The sequence below is a fragment of the Sebastes fasciatus genome, chromosome 1 (genome assembly GCF_043250625.1).
Source record: "Sebastes fasciatus isolate fSebFas1 chromosome 1, fSebFas1.pri, whole genome shotgun sequence".
NCBI lineage: Eukaryota > Metazoa > Chordata > Actinopteri > Perciformes > Sebastidae > Sebastes > Sebastes fasciatus.
In genome coordinates, this window is record NC_133795.1 from 1,450,835 (window position 1) to 1,471,384 (window position 20,550).

At 42.2% G+C, this 20,550-nt stretch overlaps 1 long non-coding RNA gene across 1 annotated transcript; it reads left to right on the plus strand.

Moving 5' to 3' along the window:
* Positions 1–663: 663 nt before the first annotated feature.
* On the plus strand, positions 664–19,771 carry LOC141766997 (uncharacterized). Its single transcript, XR_012593737.1, has 3 exons — positions 664–770; positions 2,113–2,263; positions 18,302–19,771. It is a non-coding gene; the product is annotated as an uncharacterized LOC141766997 (long non-coding RNA).
* Positions 19,772–20,550: the final 779 nt, after the last annotated feature.

The window sequence follows — 20,550 nt, forward strand, 5'->3', positions numbered from 1 at the left end:
GGCTCTCTCACTGAGAGTAACACCGTGGCTCCGTCGTCACTGAGAGTAACACCGTGGCTCCGTCGCTGAGAGTAACACCGCGGCTCCGTTGCTTATCTGAGTGTGGCTTCTCTTTTCTATTCTACCAGTCTGATGATCCAACGACTTCTGTCAACATGAAACAGACACAATCACAGTTGGAGAGCTGATACCTGAATATGCTGATGATCTATTGCGCTATATTTAGAATATTTTTGTCACTTTACCTCGCCGTCCGACGGCCCTTTCCGACGGGGAACTGAAGCTGTTATCATACCTGCCAACCTTGTGACCTTTAAAAAAAGTAATGATTTCAAAACCTTATGCTCCTTCAAACAAAAAAAATAAATGAAAAAATAATAGTAATAATAAATAAATAAATAAATGCTAAACTCTTATAAATAATAACTAAAAGTATATTCATAATAAATAAATGAAAAATAAATAAATAAAAATAATAATAGTAACGATAAATAAATCTCAATTATAACCAAAAGTAAATAAATAATAATAATAAATAAATAAATGAAAATAATAATTGTGAGTCTGCTCTTTTCAAAGTCCAGGCATGATATTTTGAGTTTGTCAATTTGTCCCAAAAATGGATATGACATGATGTGACACCATATTGTGATATTTAAACGGGCAACTGTTTGGCGCCCCTTTGGGGAGGAGGAGGAGGGGTCCTTTTCAACCAGGAAGTACAGAAGACATCTCAGGTGGACCATGTGGTGGACCATGAAGCTCTACAGGTGAGTGTCCTTTTTCAATAAATCAAACGTTTCTGGCTCTCCCTCTTCAGTATCATTTCTCAGTGACTTATAGTGTGACCGTTTTTACATAAAAACGTAAAATATAAATCAACTTTTCTTTAGTCATTATTACATTTAAACCTTTGTGACCATGTTGCAGTAGGTGTTAGGATGCTGGCATGCAACCACGAGGCCTCATGTTGGACTCAGTGCATGAAACCTCACATGATGTGACACCACATATTATTTATAGTATATTATGTGTGACAGGTGATATGAACTGTATTTTCCTTCACACACGTTATTCTTGTATTTTATCACTAATACATAAGTTTAATGTATGTTTTGTCCCTTTTAACACGTTTTTGTCCATTATTACATGATATAAAAATCTCTGCGCTAAATGAAGGAATAACATTTTAGATCTGATGTCATTCAATGTTCAGTATATTTTACATAAAAAACATTATATACACGGTAAATTACAGTGTTCGAACTACACCGTAGCTTCTGGGGGAGTACAGTACTGTACTTTGTTATTGTCATTTATGGTGGTTATTTGCATAAAAACACACAATTCAAATGATTATGATTATTTCAATATTTTTGCTTTGATTAAAAAAAATCTTGGTAAGTTATGAAGTTAAACAGGTCATAATTCTCTCTCTAATATCTATTTGATATTGATTTGAAAACGTCTCCTTCTAACAACTGGATTTATTATTATTAGTTCATCGCCAAAAAAATTTTTTTTACGAGATTACATTTGAACACATCATGATAACGTTAGAATTTACCTTCACCCAATGGTCATTTTTCCTGAGCAAAGCTTGAACGCCTCATAACAATAACTCAATGGCACCTCCGTTAACGTTAGTAGCTCCGTTATTTTCCAATCAGGACTGAGCTGCTAACGGCTGCTAACAGATAACGTTACTAGCTCTCCTCCTGCTGTTTCAAACACAGGTTTGTTGTTCACAGTGTTGTTTTATCAGGGAGAAACAGGGTGCGTCCCCTCAGGTTTAGTAGCGCCACGCTGTTGAGCACTTTTGTTGCCAAGGAATCGGACAACCGGAAACCGGTTCTCAACGGGAACTGCCAACAATTGCTAATTTCAGACCCTGTGTGTACTCCACTGAGGGGAATCCATTCATGCTTTGGTCTGGCCAAACAAAACTGTCATCACAATCAAATTGTCTGCGTGGAATTTCAGAATCCAAACTATGCAGTCGGTTTGTCACACTCATGAATTATAACTGGCATCATGTTTAATGTGAATTATTCAGCTGTCATAGCGAGAAATATTATCATTAACTTGTGATATTTCTTTTATTGTTTAAAGGTGCTGAATGCGACGATTGGGAGCATTTATGTTGCCTCTGCACGGCTGCACTAAATGGCAAACGTGGCCGGACGGCGATGTCAACAAAGCATGGAGAAGCTCTGACTACAAACACACACACAGAGGGAGAGAGACTTCATTCTCTGCTCAGGTAGACATTACTCCTCTATATCTTTACATAGATAATAGTTGTTTGATGCTATCATATAGAGAAACTCATTTACTAGAATGAACTTGTGTTAAATGAATGTTTATGAAAGCAGAAGTAACCTCACTGTTCAGCAACCGTATTGATATGATTTACTTACCAGTAGTTATGAGTATCAATCAATTAAAATATTTAATAGTTTAATAGTCCATAGTTGCATATGCAAATGTATGTACATATTTATTATTGTAAATCAATGAACAACACAAAACAATGACAGATATAGTCCAGAAACCCTCACAGGTGCTGCATTTAGCATAAAACAATCTGCTCCAATCATAACAGGTCAGAGGTCAAGGGACCCCTTTGAAAATGGACATGACAGTTTTTCCTCGCCAAAATTTATGGAAAGTTTGGAGCGTTATTTAACCTCCTTCATGACCAGCTAGTGTCACATGGTTGGTACCGATGGATTCTTTAGGTTTTCTAGTTTCATATGATACCAGTACCTTCAATCTAGCTTAACGCTACAACCCAAGCGTTATTATCGGGTTAACTTTGACAGCCCTAACTTCAATATTATATGAAGCCATAACACTTATACATGAAATAAGGCAGGATACTTAATGGTCAAGTATTACCTCTTCTATGTCTTTGGCACCTCATCAAATAATTAGCAGGCGTGTATTTAATAGTGGTGCAACGGTTCGGTTTGTTTCGTCACGGTTTGGTTCTGCATCCCGAGTTGAAACTGCAGATATAAACACGACTGTCAGAAACCACACGCCAAAAAGGGGATCATTCAAGCACTAATGAACTTGTGTTTTTCCCATAAACACCAGTGCGTCACTGCTGAGGTTCCAGGTGTTTTTAATGCTCCTCCGGTTGTTAAAGTGGGTCTGGGTCTGCTGGTGCCAGCGTTGCACCTGTGAACACCTGCACTGACGTGGTACTCCACCAGCCTGCCTCATCTCTGTGTCTGTTCCTGGTTGTGTAAATTGTAATCCGGAGTAGATTTTTTATTTGCGCAGAACTTAATTCTTTTAATGTAGAACTTAGTGTGATGTCTTGTTTTACGACGGGTTGGTGCTCCGCTGTCTGCAGTGTCAGCAGGAAGCCGTCACGCTCGGCTCGCGAGGAGAGATCCTCTGTCAGAACGTTGATTATTTAAGACAGCGGCTGCTTAATAACTATCATTATAGCAGTACCTTGAGAGCGAGGGCCAATCAGGGTCCAAACAGTCCAAATCTCTGCCAACAATGACGTCTTAGCCGAGGAATGAGCCAGAAAACAAGGTAGAGACAGACTACAGAAAACCAAAGGCTGTTGTGAGGATTTTAATTGAAGGATGCATAAATCAAACATTTCATACTTTAAACGCTGAATCTACAGTAAATCATAATTTGGCTCCGAAGCGATTGAATAATGAATGATGTGTTATTTGTTGGTTAAAACGGGGCCGAGGTTGGGGCACGCCAGATAATGATAAATCTACAGCCCGGAGCTAAACTTCTGCTGTCTCGTTGTAAAATGTTTCAGTGCTGAAACGGACTGTTGAAGCAGATGCAATCAAATTGTTTGTAGAGGAACTTTGCATAAATTCTTTCAGGAGATTTACGAAGTTATGGCCTCACTCTCGATCATTTCATTTAAAAGAAAAACATGTTCTCGCCTACCTCTTGTGGCTTTAAGCCACGCAGATAGTTTTGTTTTTATTAGATCAGCTTCTGAGATATCATCTCTGAAACTTCTGCATAAACTCCAAAACAATGGAGGTGAGTGAGGTTTTGTTTCTGGTGCTCACAACGTTTTACATTTAGAAAACTCTTCTCAGAGTCAGTTTCCAGGTTGCAGAAAGTAGTTTCATCGCTTTATTGTGATTTGGGTAAATCACTCCTTCCTGTTTCAGTGTGAACACACTGTGAGAAGAAAGGTTGATCCATGAAACACTTTCTGGAGAAACATAAAGAAGTACCAAATAGACCAGAACTCTGATGTTGTTACCTGAGACTCATATTAGCTTTGGCTCAATTTAGGAATGCATTTTGCATCATCATCTGGATTTTGTTCATCTTTTACAGCAATGTTTTGAGCAATGTCACAATTACTTTATATCTAGTATGAACAGGAGTGATCACAGCAGCCAGGTCAGTGTTGTATTAAAGGGGGTAACTTCAGTATTGAGGGAGAACTGTAGGCTGTAATTAGGGAGTCACTGATACCACTTTTATTCAGACCGAGTACAAGTACTTACATTTGGGTACTCTCCGATACCGAGTACCAACACGAGTACTTCTCTGTGCCAAAAGACCCTCGTTAACAGCCAGCTGGAGGGTGTGAGCGACACACGGCAGGCTGGGGAGTCCCGCATACGAGGCGGTGCGCCGCCACCGGCTCTAGGTCGGCTTGGAAAGGCTCGGGGCGAAGGTGCTTCCTGGGGCCGTGGACAAAGCATCACCGCGGCGGGCTGTCCTCAGTGCGCCCCGACTGCGTCATGCCCCAAAATATTGATTTGAAAATGTTTCAATGGATTTAAAAAAATGTTTTATTGCTTCCACTAAAACAAAGGAGTCCTTTCGCCGTGTACGGAGATCAGGATTGCGTCCATAACAGCGGTCTGTTATCCATAGCAGTGGTCTGCTCTAAAGAAATAACGGACCAATCAGAATCGAGTATTCAACAAAGCCGTGTATTAAAAGATTTTCAACGTCAGGGCTGAATATTTAGATGATTTCGAAATGTTAATGTGACGTGAGTGGCGTTCTAGCTGTGACCGTAGGTGTAGCAGTGTGTGTACAGTTTATTTGTCGGTGAATAAATGCTACGAAACTACAACTCCTCCGCTCCGCTCAAGCGAGCCGGAGAGACCGGAGCTGACTTCCTGTATCCTGCAACTCCGGCTCCGCCTCTTAAGGTGGAGCTCCGCCTCTTAAGACGAGCCGCTCCTCTGAGCCGCTCAGCTTTTGAATTAATTATTAACATTTCTTTTAACCGATAGCGTTAATCGGTTAAAATGCTTGATGTCGGTTAACGGCTAAACGGTTAATTATTAACATTCCTAACGTAAGTACAGAAGTTACGTGACAAATAAATCAACGTTGACTTCTGGTTTCACACGGGACACAAACGCCGGTCTCCTGGGTGAAGGTCCGGTGTTACCCATCCACCCCGACCTCCTCCCTACGTGGCGTTTGTCACTCTTTATACCTCCTGGTTCACGATTACGTGGATTACATACAAATTGATGTCGTGGGATATATACGAATTAGATTATTTTCAGTAGGTACAGCTGTGAGTATGAGAACAGCCTGTTCCAGTGAAGGTGTCACGATGTGGATGGAATGTTCTCCTGATATTCGTGACAAAAGACATTTAGTAAAAGCTACACAGAGCTCTATATTTAAAGGATTATATGGGTTTCTAATGTTGCAGTCATGCCAACTACCTGCTTTTTCCATCTCCGTCCTAACAGTGCGTGGAGCAGGTAGAGATCTCCCGCCATCTGCACTGAGGCGTCATGTAGGTTACGCTGTGGTTACGCACTGAGACATGAAGCCGTGCAGGAGGTCCCAGGCTCCCCTTTGTTTCCTGCACTGATTGACAGGCAGCTTAATCCCAGAGAAGCCAAAGGAAATAACATCAAGATGCACTTAATTACCCTATTTTCTCCTCCTGCAGGCCTTTCTACCACATGTGTGGCATGTATCTGAAATTACACTCCACGTATGAAAAGGATTAGAAATGATTCTCGTGCTTGTGTTAGCTTGCACTTCATGCCAATGTGTGGAGCGTATAGTCACGCTGTTATTAGAGCTCACGGCGCGCAGGAACTAAATTATGAGTTGTCCCTACAAAGGTTTACATCAGACACTACGCCCTCTGCTATTTTCACTGTAAAAATGTGTGAAGAATGTCATAATGACACATGGTGTGCACCGTATGAACCGCTGTACTGACAGCACATGGGAGGTATGTCCCCGTGGCCATGCCGAACATGAAAACCAAATAAGCAAGCATCAGCTACACAAACGACTTCCTGCTTTACGCCCAGCAAGCTATAATTTTTCCCCAAATAAAAGGATGTAAGAAGTTCTTGAAGCATATTGAGCCATTAAATGATGAGAAGCTGTGATGTCTGGAGCCTGAAGCAGAGCGTGGGCGGAGAGAGAGGTCGAATCAACAGCTAATACAAAACCCTGCATCCTGTCCTAGTTTACCGCACAGATCACTCGTTACAGACGGAGCAGGTATACGCTTTAAGGTGACGCATAAATTCCTGTGTAGAATTTGCTCATTCTTGATGGTTTCATCACCTCGCACCATTCACAGTTGATTAAGGCCGAGGAATGTGGTGGATCATCCCGCAGCAGAGAGAGGGGCAGCTGGAGGAAACCTGAAAACAGTTGTGACAGTCATGCTAAAATAAGTCTGAGTAATGAACAGCCTGATGACAGACTATATCAATATCTACAAAACAATTCTCTTCAAATGCTTCGAATGATGAATGAGAAGCATTTATAGCAACTTCTGTTGCACAATCCCAGAGTATTAAAGGTGCAATGTGTAAGATCTGGCCAGAATATTTAACTAATATTATGTCTGAAATACTCGCTGCCTTGATAATCCAGCTGCACAAGGACCACAGAGAGATGCACCGAGGGTTTTCAGGTCGGGTAGAAGCTAATGTTAACGTTATCTCTGTTGATCCAGTTCGTTAGCCTTCTTCCATGGCTGCAGAAGGCTGTTTACGTACTTAGGGATGTCCATAATTAACCGTTTAACCGTTAACCGACATTGAGCATTTTAACCGATTAACGCTATCGGTTAAAACGGTTAAAAGAAATGTTAATAATTAATTCAAAAGCTGAGCGGCTCAGAGGAGCGGCTCGTCTCTTTAAGGAGAAAAGCTGGTCCACTTTAACAGCCCACCTTAAGAGGCGGAGCCGGAGTTGCAGGATACAGGAAGTCGGCTCCGGTCTCTCTGGCTCGCTTGAGCGGAGCGGAGGAGTTGTAGTTTAGTAGCATTTATTCACCGACAAATAAACTGAACACTGCTACACCTACGATCACAGCTAGAACGCCACCAACAACCGCACACTCACCGCCAACACACACACACAGTCTGTTGGACACTCGCTAAAGTTACGCAGACTACGTGTGGCGGCGGCGAGCACGAAGCCTCCGGCAATGCTAGAGCTGCTAACGTAGCACAAACACACACACTGTTTGTTGGACACTCACTAAAGTTCCGCCGGGCAGACACACAGCTGACAACCTGCTAAACTAAACTAAAGTTGCGGTGGAGACTTTTACTGGGAAAGTGGCTGCATGTCCGCGACACTACACGCAGCATCGTAGCTGCTAAGTTAACGCTCCCGGACGGTGAACTGGAGACAGTGAACGCAGCATCGTAGCTGCTAAGTTAACGCTCCCGAACGGTGAACTGGAGACAGTGAACGCAGCATCGTAGCTGCTGCGTTAACGCTCCCGGACGGTGAACCGGAGACTCCCCTCAACCAATATCTGTTGTGCTCCTGCAGCTGGTACACCGCTACATGCGAGGCATAAATCTTGTCAGTTAACGGTTAATAATCGGTTAACGAGGGTCGGTTATCGGTTAAGAACATTTTTCTAAATTAGCATCCCTAGTGCCAGTTTGTTTCATATGTGACAATGGGGTGTTGAAATGGACAATGGACGGGATCACACCGGCCAAAACAGACGCTCCGGACCGGAATGGAAATTTCAAAGGAGAACATTCTGGCTGTAGCATTGTTGTCGAAGAAGCCAGTATTTCAATTCAGCATGTTTCCTTAATCTCTGATGACATATGGTCATTTCATGATTTAATACAGTAAATATATTACATATTGGTACCCACTCTTACTCTGACTCTGACTCTTGATGTTGATCAATCCAGGTGATTGTTGAGGCTTTGTGGTGTTTCATACCAGACTCACAAGCTCCATTTCCCAGACAGACACCAGACCAGACTCAGATCAAACTCTTAAAACCTGCGAGGCCTCAGTCACCTCTCTGACGTCTCAGACAGGAAACCTGAGCTCTGTTTTCCTCTGAGGTCTGGGCGTGCTTATACTCTACCTGTGCAGGGACCTCGCCACATTGTTATCTTTACGTCCAATCACCTGTCTGTTTTCACGAATGCATTGCTTCAGTTAGGAAACTATCCTGCCTGCATTCATCAAGCACACATATCTTTATGAGCTTCATGAGGAATTACTGAGATAAGACGTAAACGTGCACGGGTCTGGAGTTTGCACCAACACTGCACGCTTCGACGGCCTCAGTGATAGAGCTCTTAATCACAGTGGAAGGTAGAAATTCCTCTTTTTTTCTGCCCAGAAGATGAATGCAGAAGCAAAACTTTCTTTTCACATTCAGAACCTGCACAAAAAAAGTCTTTTGATTTTTCAGGTTTGAGGTTCACAGTAGGGTCACTACAGCCTTATAAACAGTGGAAACTAGGAGATTAGTATAATAATGATGACTGCTAGGCTTAGTCATTCACGCTGGCAACATTAGGATTGGATCGGTGAGCTCTCCACTCCAAAACGAGTTTTAACAAGTGACAAGACACGGATTCAAGGGAAAAAAAAAAAGACTCCCTGCTCACTTCTGTGCCAGATATCATTCTCTGGAAGCCGAGGCGGCCCTGATTACTAGATGCCTGTTATGCAGACCCCTTTGTAGGTCTGTGTGACATATTAAAAGCCAGATTGCATGTCAGCTGTCAGGGTAATGATACCGCAGAGAAAACAATAGCGACAACAACATTACTGTACCTGTGGGTTCGGTGACCTTTCATCTCGCTGCAGCCTCTGATGTTCAGACAAAGTCTGGCAGAGGTAGAAAGGAGACAGAGATCAAAACCTTCTGAAGATCTATAATGCAATTATACTCTGCAACCTTTTTTTTTTTCATGTTGAAAGAGAGATTCCCTTGTAGTTTGTTGTATGGGCCTCTGTCCTTGAAACCTGCCACTGGTGGGACGGGTCAACCGATGGTTAATGTTTAAAGAGCAATTACCAATTATTTAAGGAGAGCAGGAAGCTGAGATACTCTCACTATTTACTTTAGGAAAATTATTCTTAGGAATTACGTCCATATTACACAATTCAGTTTACCTTCATGTTTAGTGGCAGTGCTGGAAAGTACAGTAGTGTCCTTCAGAGTAAGGGTGTGGCGGTCGGTTGGTGGATGAGTGCTGCTACGGACCTGCGATTGACATTCCACTTTTTATGAATCGTTACCAATATCTTTGTTTTATCTTAAAGTAGTAAAGTATGACATTTTAGGAAATATGCTTACCGTACAACCCAGTCGCCAGAAATAACGTTGGCATCGTAACGTTTCTGCAAACTACAGGATACGTTAAATGTTAATGTTTCTGAACCAACAATTGACAAAATTGACAAAAAAATCACGCTTGCAGAAACGCACAATATCACGTGATTAACGTTGTGAAACGATGGTTTAGGTTTAGGCAACAAAACTACTTGGTTAAGGTTCGAAAAAAGATCATGGTAACAGCGTAACATAACAGTGTAACATAATAGCGTAACGTAACGTAACAGCACAACATGACAGCGTAACGTAACAACGTAATGTAACAACGTAACAAAACAACATGAGGTTACATTGTAACGTAACAACGTAACGTAACAACTGCAACTACGTTACTACCGTAAATAAGTAACAACCGCCTTTAGCAGACTTTCCGTAACAAGCGTAAACTCAGCGTTTACTTGGTTTCACACGGGAAACGAACAGCGGTCTCCTGGATGCAAGTCCTGTGTTTGTGGACTTTCCCGCTCTTTATACTCGTTATTATACCATGTAATTTTCAATAACGGCTGCTCCGTATACTACGTAACTTGCTCTGCCCGAATACAAAAACGTCCTCATCTAAAAAAAAAAGAAAGAAAGAAAACATTCAACCTATCCGTGGTTTTGCAGGAACGTACAATGATAACATTTTTCACAGGGCTGCACCGTATTCACTTTCTAGCAGAGGTAGATGACGAGATAAATACCGTTTTCCTGCCTGTACTATAAATATAAGGCTACGGCCAAAAGCCCATTAGCTTAGCTTAGCTTACCATGAAGCACATAACTCCTGATCTTGTCCTGTTGCCTGTAGAGATGAATAGTCAGCAGGTCGTTGATTGACGGGTGTTTTGTGGTGTTCGCAGATTAACTGTCGTAAAAGTCAGGTGACTCACCTGCAGTGTTGACTGAAGACCATCTAATGCATTAATTATATATTTGATATATAACTATATTATATTTCTTAAACCTTCAAATGCACAAGTTGTTCCTGTCTAACCGGGTCTTTTCATGTGGGTTATGATAGTGTGTACATGTAAATAAGACGACGTCGTAAAGCGCTGCACCTGGCGAATATAAAAAGTTAAAACAAACACGTGTGGGATCTTCTCAGAATAAGAAAAATAAAGGCTATTTCTTCCTTGTGCTCCCTGAGAGGTGCATTCTGCTTTCCCATGGCTGCCTCATGTTGCTTGTTGCTGTCCCCCCTCTGTCATTGTTTGGACAGCTTGAGGCCTCCTCGAGAAGGGAAAGTTGATATTTATGCTGAGGCTTTCCGACTGACCATAAGCAGGAGGAGCTTTTGCCCAGATTCAGGCCGCCTGCCACCGATGCAACCTTTTCTTCATTGCACTTTGGGAAACATCGGACAGGTTCAGACAGTGTTGAACAGGTGAGGCTTTTTTCTGTGTGTCTTTTGTATCACCACAAGCACCGACGGGCCTGCGTCACCAAACGCTCCACTAGCGCACATTTTCCATGGAGCATCCTCTCGATGCTCCTCTTTTTCCAACTGATCTGGAAAGATGTTCCGTCTCTGTTTGGCCCCTTGAGTTCGTTCCAGCGATAGCTAACTGCAGGAGCGGATCCCTGCCTGCCGGCGCCCGATTGGCTGAGAGGAGTAGTTCAGCATGAGGTCAGAGGTGTCCGTCGGTGTCATCCTCCGCCCAGAAAAACACAGCTGGCCAGACCGGTGATGTCAGACGGAGGATGATAATTAAATAACTGATGCCGGCAGCCGGGCTGATTGACATGGAGCTAATATGAAGGAAGGACACTGAGGATGAGCATGAAGAAATGTACAGTAACATACTACAGAGCTCTGGTTGCAGTCACTAATCAATATAATCGATTATCAATTAAGTAAATGTAGTTTCATCTCAACTAGCTCCCTGATCAGCTGCACCTATGATGATTCATGTTGATGCAACTTGAGTCTTATTTTCATGGTTTTAGTTATCATTTCTATCAGTTATGATAACATCGTACTCACCAAATTATTGCTGAGATTTGGGAACACATCTGACAGGTCGTAAACAAGCCAACAATTATGTAAACCACTATGCTGCACCCGATTAGACTGTTATCAGGCCATTAAATAGGTGTTATCAGTCACTATAAGCACCATAGATCTGAGTCATTAGGGCCCTACTACGGCATTAAAATTAAATCAAAACCTAAAAGCAACACAAAACTGAATGAAACGTTACATTTTGAACACAAACGAAAAGGTTTCTTTAGGTTTAGGCAACAAAACTACAACTTCTTTAGGTTTAGGCAACAAAACTACAACTTCTTTAGGTTTAAGCAACAAAACTACAACTTCTTTAGGTTTAGACAACAAAACTACAACTTCTTTAGGTTTAAGCAACAAAACTACAACTTCTTTAGGTTTAGGCAACAAAACTACAACTTCTTTAGGTTTAGGCAACAAAACTACAACTTCATCCTACTACAACCATTCAAATGAGCATTCGCACATTATGGGAATATCCGAAAAGACACCAACCTCAGAAACAGTTGATCAGTCGTGTGTTAAACGTTTGTTACGTTAGAATTTATTCGGCAAAGGCGTTTCCATATCCCGTTTAGCGCATCAACTTTTTTTGACCAAGAGAAAAAACACCTCGAGCGAGCATAAAACCTTTTTTGTGCAATTGAGGAAGTTTTATCGAATGTTGCCGTTTCCATACAGCTTTTCTAATGCAATACTTCAAAATGTGTATACGTGCGCCAGCGCAGGAAAGTCACCACAGACACTGACACCACACCTCCGGTATACTGCGAAATACAGAGAGCGTTCCTGGACGACGATAGGCGTAATCTGCATTGTGTGAACTCGTTTGGCTTGAATGTAACGTACGTTCATTTATATGTAAAAGTCCCACACTGCAGCTTTAACAGAGAAAATCTGATGAAATCCAGCTATTTACAAACTCGTCCTTAATTTCTGGGCCACATGATAGGCCGAGCCGGCGGAGACACAATGGCCGTTTCTCCCTCTGGAATAACGTAGTGCTCCTCTGGAATGCTCAGCGGGTTCCTGGAGGCCATTCAGCAAACAATCACTGCCAGGTAATAAAAGAAGCATTTGTGTGATATGTCAGCAGTGTGCGCGAGGCTTAAAAGCAGAGAGATGGTGTGGCGAGATTACATTCACGTTTCCTCCCAGAGGGGAAAGCTATACTATTATTACCAGTAGCCACTGACACAGCTACAGTACTGCTGGGAGATAAAACGTGGCAGAGAAGCTGTCAGACGATACTTGTGCGATCACGACCGCCGTAAATTGCAGTTCCTGAGGTCCGATGACTCTCTGGTTACAGCTGCAGGTACAACAAAGGCTGGTTCCTTGTCGACATCCTTCATGTGTCCAACAGGAAATATTATACAGACAAATCTGTCAGAATCTGTCCGTGAGCTTGTCCTGTTTTAAAACCCCCCGTCTCTTTGGAGTCAATTTACCATCCTTTATGAAGTCCGGTGGAAATGACATTCTATCTGGTTTGACCAGATTTGGTGTAAATGTACTTAATGTCTCATATGTTTGATGCAAAGTGCTTCCCTGAAATCACCTGTCAATCAAACTGTGTGGGCTCACATTTATTCTGTTGGGTTTACCGTTGATATAGTTTGACTTTTCGTGCCGTGTTATTGCTGTTCTTGGTGGCTGTTTATGCAAATAACAAAAGTTTCTGCTGTTGCTAACTCGTGTGTCGAAGGATTTCTTCTGGAAAAGTTACACCGGCTGCTCTACTTTGCCACAAATAAAAAAAGTCAGTTGAATTTCGACAGTCCATCAGACCGGCAACACGTTATACAGAGTAGGCTGTCATCACAACACCCCCTCTTTAGGGGGAAAACAATCCCATGTCCCTCCAACACGTTCTCATCTCAACTCGTCACATACTGCCACTTTGTCACGCCCCCTGGCTGGCGTCACGCCCCCCTGGCTGGCGTCATGTCCCCCTGGCTGGCGTCATGTCCCCCTGGCTGGCGTCAAGCCTCCTGGCTGGCGTCACGCCCCCCTGGCTGGCGTCACGCCCCCCTGGCTGGCGTCACCCCCCTCTGGCTGGCGTCACGCCCCCCTGGCTGGCGTCACGCCCCCTGGCTGGCGTCACGCCCCCCTGGCTGGCGTCACGCCCCCCTGGCTGGCGTCACGCCCCCCTGGCTGGCGTCACGCCCCCCTGGCTGGCGTCACACCCCTTGGCGTCACTTAAACCACTGTAGTTACCCTTGGCGTCACTTTAGGATTAGGCAACAAAACCACTTAATTAGGTTTAGGAGAAAAAAAACGACATGGTTGGGCTTAAAACTACAACGTTTGTAAAGTAAAAATGAAACAAAGTTGTGAACACATGAACGAACAGCTGATTGTAGGGATGCACCGATACCCGATACCAGTATCGGGTATCGTGTCCGATACTGTGATCATGTCCTCGTACTCGCAAAACGGCTCGATACAACGGCACCGATACCACTTTACAGCAGTGCGACGTTAACATCTTGTCACCATCTTTCGGGTCCTCACGCTCCACCTCCCCGACGGTGCTGGCGAGACGGGCCGGTGGTGCGACCGACCTCGCGGGGGGTTAATGTTGTCTAGTAGAAACCCAAAATACAAGTATGCACTTGAAAATGAGCATAACAGGTCCTCTTCAACAAAAGATAAATGCATATGAACTCATCACTATTACAATCCAAATACATGTCAAATTACAGTGACATCTATAGGATCATCGGTTTTCTATCCCCTTAAAGGGGCGTTTTGCGAAGTACCCGTATGAGCCGCTCTGATGTGTCGTCTTTTAACTTCAGCAGCTTGTGTGAAAACTGTGCAGAGACTTGAGATCCGTGAAGACAGAGTGAGACGGAGAGCCGTAAAGCTAGTCTGTACATGTGTGTTTTCTACATGCCCCCTGAAAACACTTAGAAACACACAGGTTTGTTTAGTCTCATCTGCCTGTGGTGTAACCGTGAGCTACAGACTTATTAAAGCTATTCATCATTTCACCCAGCGCGGTCTGTCACGCCGCGCAGTAGCTGCAGGACAGCACCGACACACTATGTGTGGTTTGGAACGATCAGCATCTGTTGATATTCTGTCTTGATTTGGGTGAACTTTTTATTCATTATGCATCCATAAACTGCTTTCATACGGCGGGTAGCCGTCTGAAACCGCAGTGAGTCCACCGTCTGAGGCTGAAGCTTGGATGTATATTTCTATGTGTAGAAATATATACACAATACAGTAAAACACTTAACCGACTCTTTAGATGTTTGGAGCCTCTGGAGGAGGAGCAGTTCATCTCTGCAGTGGAACACACATGGTTTATATATACATAGTTATATTTGTCCATTGCATCACAATTTACTACTGAGCCCCAACATCTGGACCTCAAAGTAACTCCCAGTTAACTGATGACCTCATCGTTGCGTCGGTACAATTATGTCTTTGGCAGATCGATGGGCACATGGTCATTGTCCGAATAACAAACTCCTGCTTTCCTTTATAATTAAGTCAGACGAAGCTGTTGTGAGGTGTAATGCATCGATGTCAGTGGAACAACCGCGTGCATCGAGTTAAAATGTAGAAAAAGACAAAATGTGCAGCAAATCACGCTATTTTAGACAGTTTTTTAAATCTTCTATATCATTAAAAAGAGTTTTTTCTCAGAGATTTATGGCTAAAGCGTTCTATATGAATGAATGTATGCGTCTGTTGACTGTTGGATTGTTAAAGTTAATCCTCTTAGTTCCAACGCAGTGTTAAACACTGACAATGAGGCCCCATAATGTGGCTATCAGGAGCAATCTCATGGCTGTGGAGATGCTAAACAGCCTGGTGTGTTGGGTTAGGCCCCCCAAAAGAGAAGAGTGCGCCTTGAAAGAGGCAATATTTTTCAAATTGTCTGGCCGCTGAGCAATGATAGAGCTGCCTGTCACATTTTTCTCCCTGACTACAGGGGCTCCCTTTCAGGAGGAGCTCTCGGGCTCTCCGGTGTGAGCGCCCTTCCGGCCTTGTTTGCATTCAAATGTGATGAAACTAAGAGGTGACTTCCCCCCCCCCCACACAGCTGGGCAGAAAACGGATTAGGTCAAAGTGACAGGCTTCTCGGGGATCCTGCCTCGGCGGCTAGTCACACCGAGGAAGAAAAGAGGCCTCACTAAGCTCAGCTTTGGAAGCCAATTGAGGGAATTTGCTATCCCTTTCACACTTCCAGTGTTCCCAAATGGCAGCTAGCCAGCCATGGAGACCCGCTCACAGACAGGGTTAGTCATTCAGCACAATCTCCTCCCAGCTCCAGGCTGCAAACCCTCCACAGCTCTGAGGGGGATTCTAAGCAAAGATATCGCCAGTGAGTTCTTTTTGCCGTGAATCTGAATGAAAAGTCTAAAGCTAACAACAGTAAAATATATTTTCCTGTTGTGTAAGAAGTCATAAGTTTCCATCATGTAAAACAAAACATCAAGGAAGACAATGGCAGAAGACGTGCAGATCTGGTAAATGCAGGGCTCAACAATAAGGATGGAGCGCTTGCCCGGGGTAAAACGCCACGTCAGGGTCGTAGATCTAGCAACTCACTTGTCCGATTGTGCAAGTAGTAAAAAAAAAGAAAGAATTAAACACATTGTTTTTTCCGGAGCTGATGGTGGAAGTAGTTAAAGGCCATCTCGCTTCCTTCTCATCTCTGTTGAGAGCTGCACATGCACAGTACCGATCAGGGAACTCGCAAGAAAATGGCGGCGGGTAAAAGGCTAAAGTTTATGAGCTGAAGCGCGAGCGAGCATTTCAGTTATTCTGGAAACGGGAGTTTAGTTTGAGTGGCGTTAGAGGACGCGGGCGAAACTCCAACTATGAACTGCGCAGTGAGAGCTGCCAACAATATATATGTATATATATGTATATATATATATATACATATATATATATATATATATATATATATGTATATATATATGTATATACATATATATCTCCAAATCATTTTAACGCAACTAATTACTAAATTCTTTAACACATTAAAGCAATCGATCTTTCGGCGGTTGTAGTAGCAGGCTCAAAGCTAGAGTGAAGATAAACAAAAAACCCCAGAATGAATCCATCGGTACCAGCCGTGTCAGACTAGCTCGTCATGAAAGAGGCTAAATAACGCTACGAAGTTACACTAAATTTTGGCGAGGAAAAACTGTCATGGCTATTTTCAAAGAGGTCCCTTGACCTCTGACCTCCAGATGTGTGAATGAAAATGGGTTCTATGGGTACCCACGAGTCTCCCCTTTACAGACATGCCCACATGTTATGATCTGAGCATATTGATTTATGATAAATGCAGTACCTGTGAGGGTTTCTGGACAATATCTGTCAATTTTTTGTGTTGATCATTGATTTACAGTAATAAATATATACATACATTTACATAAAGCAGCATATTTGTCCACTCCCATGTTGATAAGAGGATTAAATACTTGACAAATCTCCCTTTAAGGTACATTTTGAACAGGCAGATAATCGATTGTCAGCCATAATGAATATATATATATATATATATTCTATTTTTACATCATGCTGTATTGTAGTGTTTATTGGTATAGATGAGCCATCCTCTGTGATTGTTGGCCTCAGATTACAACCAGTTGACTGTCCCTAAAGCACAGTTTGTTTAAAGCTCAGCTCTCTGTTGACTTTGGCTTAATCCACCACAAGACACAGGATGCTTCTATTTGAAAACAAGCAAACACGGTTCCACTTACATGCTACGGGACACAAGTTCACATCGCCACATGTTGGTGATTGTTTCTGTGTTTTTCATTAGGCTACCATGCACAGTGTGGTGACATGTTGTGTGCACGGAGGTTGTGATTGTCAGAGTGGTGAAAGGTGATTTTTAAAAAGAATTTCAGGGTGCATTTAATGACAAAATAAAAATCAAACTCTTTTATTAGATTGAAAATAGCTTTACCTCGGCTCTCTGTTCCTAGTTTGTGCAGACATACTTGGGTTGGTTCTCAGAGGGCTCAGGAACTGGGGCGCCATCTGCAGGTTCACACAGTCACATGCCTTGATATACTAAACCCACAGTTTGGTATAAAGTGTTAGGAGTTGTATCGGTGACTGATGAATATAAACTGCGTGTGTTATGCTGATGTATTGATCTGATTATCTATTGTTTTACTTAATCTTAAAGGTCCCGTATCAGCTCATTTTCAGGTTGTATTTCATGTTTCTACTAGAATATGTTTACATGCTGTAATGTTAAAAAAAAACTTTATTTTCCTCATCCTGTCTGTAATAATATACCTGTATTCACCCTCTGTCTGAAACGCTCCGTTTTAGTGCATTTCAACAGAATTGCGTTGCTAGGCAACAGTTTGGGTCCATGTTTACTTCCTGTCAGCTGATGCCACTCGCATCCACTGCAACAGGAAATAAACTGGGACACATTTAAAATGTTTGTTTAAAACCGCGTAATTATCACATTATCATGTCATTCATATGTTTTCTTTGTGTGAATGGGCTGATTATTTTTATTAGTAGTCATATTTCTATTCTTATTTCTGCTATTATCATACTATTATATCCACCGCTACTATTATTATTGTAATTAGTCCTATTTATTGTATTATTGTTATAGCTGTGGTGCATCTCTCTCTCTCTCTCTCTGTCTCTCTCTAGTTTGAATTGAACTGAAGAGCTGTGAAGGTGTTTCGTGTTTCTTTGAAGAGCTCCAGACGACATATCTGAGAACGGGATATCACCTCAAAGCTGAAGTGTCAAACCGCCAACGAGGCAGCTGTGTGTATCATGTGTCATCACTCACACATTACCTGTCCACACCTTAGACACACGCATACACGCGCACGCACACACACACACACACACACACACACACACACCATGCTCAGCAAAAGTAATTCAACTCTTTTTCACATAGATAATTTAAAAAGCAAACAAAGCTTCGTTAACACTTTTAGTATCACTGTTTTAAAGTGAAGATGCTGATATTAAATGTTTCTAATCAGCTGGAATACAAAGGTAACTACTGACTAATGATCACTGACACAAAGTACAACCAACCTAAAAGGATAAAAACACGGTGTTTTAGGAAAAAAACTTATATTTATTTATACGTTCAGCCTCTGATTTGTGGAGGGATTAGACCCATTGCATCATGGGATACATCATGCCCTCAGTAGGCTTCAGCTAATGGCTAACAACAACGACAACAATAACAACAACCCCTTTTCACGGATAATGGATAACTAATCACAGAAGACATTCATTAGTCTGAAAAATGTCTGAAAAAAGTCTGAAAAAGGTAAAAAAAAATAGTTATCCTAGAGATATATCCACAAATGCATTTTGACTAGTCAGAATATTTATTCCAAATATCTGTAACATCATTCTGACTAGTCATAATTTAATTTTAGATATCTTAAAAGGACAATGTAGATATCTACAACTGAGGGGGAATTAAAGATATCTTGAACTGGAATTATGACTAGTCAGAACTACAGTCCAGGGGACTCCATAGTTCTGCTGGAAGACTTCAATGCGCACGTGGTCAACAACGGAGACACCTGGACTATGTGGTCCTGTTGGCATCATCGGTCTGCGACCTCCAGCACTCACTGGATCGATTCGCAGCCGAGCGTGAAGAGGCCGGGATGAGGATCAGTACCTCTAATTCTGAGGCCATGGTTCTCAGCAGGAAACCGATGGATTGCCTACTCCGGGTAGGGAATGAGTCCTTACCCCAAGTGAAGGAGTTCAAGTAACTCGGGGTCTTGTTCGCGAGTGAGGGGACGATGGAACGTGAGATTGGCCGGAGAATTGGAGCAGCGGGGGGGCAGTATTGCATTCGCTTACCGCACCGTTGTGACGAAAAGAGAGCTGAGCCGGAAGGCAAAGCTCTCGATCTGCCGGTCAGTCTCCGTTCCTACTCTCACCTCTGGTCATGAGGGCTGGGTCATGAACCAAAGACCGAGATCGCGGGTACAAGCGGCCGAAATGGGTTTCCTCAGGAGGGTGGCTGGCGTCTCCCTTAGAGATAGGGTGAGAAGCTCAGTCATCCGTGAGGGACTCGGAGTAGAGCCGCTGCTTCTTTGCGTTGAAAGGAGCCAGCTGAGGTGGTTCAGGCATCTGGTAAGGATGCTCTCAATACTTCATGTTGCAGTTGTAGTTCTTGTTGTCATAGTAGTAGAAGTAGTTGTACTAGCTGTTGTAGGAACGTTAGTAGTATTAGTAGTTGTAGTAGTCATAAAAAATGCCATACAAAGTCATAGAATAGTACAACAAAAAAGTCATTCAAAAATTATAGTACAACAAAAAAATGTCATAGTATAGTATGTAATAAAAAGTCATATAGTCCGTCAAAACAGTCATGGTATAGTATATCAAAAAGTCATTGTATGTTGAAAAAAGTCGTAGAAAAGTCATAGTATAATAGGTCAAACAAAGTCACAAAAAAATGTATGGTATCTCGAAAAAAGTCAGTGTGTTAAACTGTTTAGTCATACGATAGTATGTCATAAAGTCATAGTATAGTGTGTCAAAAAGTCAGAAATAGTATGGTATGTTCCAAAGTTATAGTATAGTCTGTCAAAAAAGTTTGAATATAGTATGTAATAAAAAGCCATAAAAAAACATTATTATATGCTGAATAGTATAGTGTGTATAAAAGTCATAAATAGTCATATGATAGTACGTCAAAGTTCTAGTATGTAAAAAATAGTCATAAAAAATCATAAATAATATAGTATGTCCCAAACTTATAGTATAGTCTGTCAAAAAAGTATGTATGTAATAAAAAGTCATAGCATAGTCAAAAAAGTCATAAAAAAGGTTATTATATGCTGTAAAACTCCGTAGTATAGTATGTAGATAAAAAGTCATTGTACAATATGTCATTAAAAGCCATAGTATGTCAAAAAAAGTTATA